Genomic DNA, 6,529 nt, shown 5'->3' on the forward strand with positions numbered 1-6,529 from the left:
ACTTCGAAATTCGTTTTTGTGTTCATCATTCAAATTTAGGACTTTTGATTGTATGTTCATAAATGGAACCCCATTAGTTGTTAATTGAAGATTAACACCAAGATTCGGGTTTATTGTTGATGTTGGCGGGTTTTGGGTTTGGTGAGCAAGTGTAAGCTTGTAAGACTTGCAAACGAGTGTAATCACTAGTATTTAGTTATTATTGAGGTGTTGGAAGCCTTTAGGGTTCATGTGGTTGACTAATTTTGAATAGAGTCAAAATAAGGGTTTGGTGATGATTGTGACCCAATTGTCGATTTAATAAGGTTTATAAACTTAAAATGAAGTAAGTTGAAGTATAAATCCGAGTTAAATATGTTTGGTGTCAAATATTGTAAATGGTGAGATTTTGACTATTAAGGGTCAAAACGGGTTTTTGGGCAACAAGCGAGCTAAAATGCGTTCAATTGCTAAATTTGGTACTTTTAGGTATTTCGGGAACGCGGGAATTGGTCTTGTTGGTTTTGGACCTTCGTGTAGCGTTAAAGTGCAAAGGGGCGTGAATTTCACTTGTTGTTCATTTGGGCGGGTCGAGAGTCCAAATGAGTTTGTATTGATGTTTATGAGATAAATGGAATAGGTACATTCCATTGGCGAGTTGCGGGATTGGATTGCACTTCATCGAGGCGTGTAAGGTGAGTGTAAATTTACTATGCACATGTGTATGTGTAAAATGGGTGCGTGTGTGTAGAGTGACCCTTGCTTGGGTTTACTCTATGTTGGTGTGGGTGAATGGACTCCTCTTGTGCTTCGGGTCCATGTGGGATGCTTATGCATTTTGGGTTTTACCCTTGGTGTGGTGATTTGGCTAGCGTTTTGGATAACCCATATCGTTAAGGAAATGAATCTCGGTTAGCGCGGATTCATGATGACTCAGGTAGTTCGGTCATCTTGGTGATGAGGTGGTGAATTTCAGGTTGTGCGAATTCACTAAGGCTCGGGTAGTTCAGCCAACCTCGGTTGTTGAAGTGGTGAATTTCGGGTAGTGCGAATTCACTAAGGTTCGGGTAGTTCGGCCAACCTTCATGTGGTTTGGGTTAAGGGGTTAACCTTATTTGTTGTTGTTGACTATATTTATTGTACAGGCGTATATACTTATCGTTGTGTTGTAGCATCTTGTGGCGTTAGCTTGGTGATTTCGTAGCGTGTAGCTACTTTGTGTATGTGCTCTTTTGTAGTTTGTTTACCATGCGGAGCCGGTATGTGTTTATCTTGATGCTTGGTGATACGTAGCCATTTTATGCATATGTATGTGTATAGTATCTTTACGTTCACTAAGCATTAGCTTACCCTCTAGTTGTTGATATTTTTATAGGTTCGCGTGGTGGCGGCTCGGGTAAGCGTGGGGATTAGAGATCTTGGCTAGGTTGCTTTAGGAGATCTTGCTTTTGGACTCGATTAGGATTGGGGTAGCGTAGTCCCAATCAACATGCTCGGTTTTGTATAAACGTAACTAGTCGGGTCATAATGATTATAACAGGGTTACGATTTAATTAACGTATCTTTGTATTAAGGAGTTTAAATTATTATTGTACGTTTTAAGTTCGATGAACTTACTTTGATGATAAATACGTTTTGGAAATTGTGTAATGGGACCTAAAGCGTTATTTAATGTATATTAAAAAGGAAAATTTTTTATGGGCCAGTTTAATACGGGTTGGGTCATTACAAGATCCATCAAACTACTAACTCTAAGACGAGATTTTGAAAATTTAAATATGAAAGAGACTGAGACCGTAAAAGATCACTATTCTAGAATTAAAGAAATGGTAAATCAAATGAGAGCCTATGGAGATAACATAACTGATAAAAGGATTGTAGAAAAAATATACTTATCAGTATGACTGAAAAATATGATCATGTCATTACCGCTATTGAAGAGTCAAAAGACATCGAGCGAGACTCTGTCAGTAACAGAATTAGTTGGCTCTCTTGAATCATATGAGGCTAGACTGAGTCGACGTAGTGAAAACTCACTTGAAAGTGCCTTTCAATCTAAACTCAAAATAAGGTCTCAGAAATCTAATAATGGGGGGGGAAAGAAATCTCGAAGAAAAGGCGAGAGGAGGAGATAAACCCAGATGCAGGCTCAATCACAGAAGAAAAAGCTACCCTCCATATGGTATTTGCAAAAAGACAAATCACTTGGAGAAAGATTGTTTTCACAAAGGAAAGTCACAATGCAATAACTGAGGAAGATTTGGGCATCTCGAAAAAGATTGTTGTTTAAAACAAAATCATTGGGCTAATTACACCGAAGAAAAAGAAGATATGCACGAGAATTACAATCAGCTATTCTATGCTTTCCATGCTGCAAATGAGCAAAGAGATGACACTTGGTTCATCGACAGTGGGTGCAGCAACCACATGACAGGAGATGAGAAGCTATTTCGTAGTAACACCTCTGTAAAGTCCCACATCAATTTAGGGAATGGAGAGCTTGTTGACACTATAGGTAAAGGTACAATAACTGTTCAAACTAACAACTGCACTCGATCTGTGATGTGTGCGAGGTGTAGTACGAAATACTATTATTTTTTACTACAAAATACTATTAAATACGATACAATTTACACAAGTTATTTATTTATTTATAGAATGGATATACCTAAACCTTGCTACAATACTTATAGGCAGTGTACCTAATCGTAGAGTAGTGTAGTTTTTAGTAAGTGCGGTTCGTTCCACAGGGAACTAGCTGAGTTTAACGCTATATTTTTCACAACTATATTTGTATGTATATGTATATATATATATATATATATATATATATATATATATATATATATATATATATAAGTAGTATTATTATTATTATAAAGGGGGGGTTTTACCGTTTAATGACCGGTTTGTCGATTTTAAGTCCTAATGCAAAATATTAACTTAATTTAAAGCGTAAAGTAAATGACGATAAATAAAAATGCAATAAAATAAAGGAATTATGCTTATTTAAACTTCCGTAATCATGATGTTTGACATGTTGATTTTAATTTATTACCATGAGTTAATTGTCCTTTGTCCTGGATTATTTGATATGTCCATCTGGTTTTATCCATAATAGTCCATCGGTCATAATTATAAAGTACAAGAGTCTTCGCCAAATTAACCTTATACCCGAAGTCAAATATTGTATCTATATATCTAAAAGAGATAGTGGAAGTGAATAGGAAACTTTAGAAGTTTTACAAACTTACCCCAAACTTTTTATTTCTTATAACTCAACCACATTCTCTATAAAAGTTAATTTCATAGTTTTTACAAACTTACCCCAAATTTTTCACATTTCATAATTTACTCATAAAACTTCTCATTCATTATAAATCGTCCACACAATTTTTACTATCTACTAACTTATTATTATTATTATTATTATTATTATTATTATTATTATTATTATTATTATTATTATTATTATTATTATTATTATTATTATTATTATTATTATTATTATTATTATTATTATTATTGTTATTATTGTTATTATTGTTATTATTATTATTGTTATTATTATTATTATTATTATTATTATTATTATTATTATTATTATTATTATTATTATTATTATTATTATTATTATTATTATTATTATTAAATCAATCACATAATTTTCTACTTTATTATTGTTTAACTTTTTTTCTTATTATAAATTAACTACGTAACTCATTTTTAATAACTGTTTTAATGTTATTATATATATATATATGTATAATATATATATATATATATATATATATATATATATATATATATATATATATATATATATATATAGTTTGTACCAATCGTTGATGCACGTCTCACTTTATTGATTGAACATTTAGATCTTTTCTCTCGACAAGACGAAAAGTAAAATAAAAAATGATGAATAATTACTTTCACGCTTATTACAAATCAATCATATAACTATTTTTGGTCCTTCCTCGACAAAACGAAAAAAATGATAAATAATTACTTTCTCAATAATTAGCAATGTAATTAATGTTAATCAACGGTGAAGAACCGGCGCAAAGCCAGGTCGCCCAACTAGTTCCAACTAATTGGGGACTTAAACTGTAACAAGGTCTTAATACTTTGTTTAATGAATACACCAGGTTATCGACTGCGTGTAATCCAAGGTTTTAATACTTTGTTAACAATTACACCAATTACCCTTGAATGTAATCCACCCCTGTTTTAATGAGTCTAGTGACTATTAATCCATCCCTGTGTCCGATCAAATGAACAATTATCAGTATTTATAAATATCCCGCCCACCGTACCCAGTCAAGCGTATGTGGTTATATATAAATACGTCAAATTATAAATCTTTATATTAAATTAACGAGATATCATTTAGTTAATATAAAGCCCATTAATAGCCCATAGTCCAATTTCCACTAGTGTCGGTCTTTTGTTCAAACCCCAATTATGGTCCAAAGCCCAATAACCCCGTCTTTAATATTTAGTCCAACATCACGATTACTTCGGCTTAAATAAGCATAATAATAACTTAGCTACGAGACATTAATTTAAAAAGGTTGAACATAACTTACAATGAGTATTAATCACGTAGTGTTACACGGACAGAGTTTTGACTTTAAAACCCGTAAAACATTCCTTACAATAACCCAATTATTATTAAACTTAAATTAAAATTAAAATTATACTTATAAATAAATTTTACGTATATAGAAAAGAAAGAAAAGGGATGATGAGTTCGGCAGAATGCGCGGCCTTTTATAGGCCAATTTGATTACTGTGTGCTCCGTGACTGCTGTAAAGACCCGTTCTAATCCATAAGAACGAATACAATAACATATGATTACATTGCGAGGTATTTGACCTCTATATGATACATTTTACAAACATTGCATTCGTTTTAAAAGACAAACTTTCATTACATCGCAAGTTGACAGGCATGCATACCATTTCTTAATATCAAATATAAATGATCTAATCTGTCATTTACTTAATCATAATCTTTACTGAACTCAACGACTTGAATACAACATCTTTTGAAATATGCCATGAATGACTCCAAGTAATATCTTTAAATTGAGCAAATGCACAGCGGAAGATTTCTTTCAATCCTGAGAATAAACATGCTTTAAAGTGTCAACCAAAAGGTTGGTGAGTTCATTAGTTTATCATAATCGATCATTTCCATAATTTTAATAGACCACAAGATTTTCATTTCCATTTATAATAAATATACGTCCCATACATAGAGACAAAAATCATTCATATGGATTGAACACCTGGTAATCGACCTTAACAAGATGCATATAGAATATTCCCATCATTCCGGGACAACTTCGGACATGATAAATTCGCCATCATTCCGGGACAACTTCGGACATGATAAAAAGGGCATATTCGATTTCGAAAATTCAACCATAGAATGTAGTTTCGCTTACTTGTGTCTATTTCGTAAAATAGTAATAAAAATAGCGCATGTATTCTCAGTCCCAAAAATATATATTGCAAAAGCATTTAAAAAGGGAGCAAATGAAACTCACAATATTGTATTTCGTAGTAAAAATACATATGACGTCATTGAACAAGTGCAAGGTTGGCCTCGAATTCACGAACCTATATTAAGTATGTATATATATATATATATATATATATATATATATATATATATATATATATATATATATATATATATATATATATATATATATATATATATATATATATATATATATTGGTCAATAACTGTCTAACAATTTAGGTCAGGTCATAGTGTACCACAATCCTAATGCTCGAGATCGATATGCAAAAGTCAATTTGACCCAAGATGATTTACAAAATCTTATTCATGTTTATTATATAGCTTAAATAGTCGTTTTATATATTTAAATACATTTATCAGTTTTTTATTAGAGTAAAAATAATACAAGTCATTTATAAATAAAAATTTATATTAAAATTTATCTATGCTAAAAAATATACTTTTATATATCTTAAGTGATATAATTAATGAAGTTCAATTAATATCGTAAAACTATAGTGATAGGTATTATTAATGTAATTGTATTACATGTAGTAAAAATATCTTTGTATCACATATTGATTTGATAAAATAATATCGATAATAATAATAAGTGAAAGTTGTATTATTTTGTAATAATTATTATTATTCTACTAATAAAATAACAATATTTATATATTTACTAATGATTATAATAAAATGATAATTCTAATCATGACCATCTTAATGATAGCAATACTTTTTAATATTAACCGTAATAATAATATTTTATATAAAAATAATAATTCTATTCAAAATGATAATTTTAAATAATAATAATACTAAAATGATAATACTAATGATATTTTATAATAACAATGATATTTCTATTAAAAATGATAATTTTAATAAAAATGATGGTTTTAATATTAGTGATACTTTTAATAATAATAATGACGAATAAAATAATAAAATGATAGTTTTTATAAAAATATTAATTATTTTAATAATATTAATAATAATAATCATAATAAT

Source organism: Rutidosis leptorrhynchoides, chromosome 9 (genome assembly GCF_046630445.1).
Source record: "Rutidosis leptorrhynchoides isolate AG116_Rl617_1_P2 chromosome 9, CSIRO_AGI_Rlap_v1, whole genome shotgun sequence".
Lineage (NCBI taxonomy): Eukaryota > Viridiplantae > Streptophyta > Magnoliopsida > Asterales > Asteraceae > Rutidosis > Rutidosis leptorrhynchoides.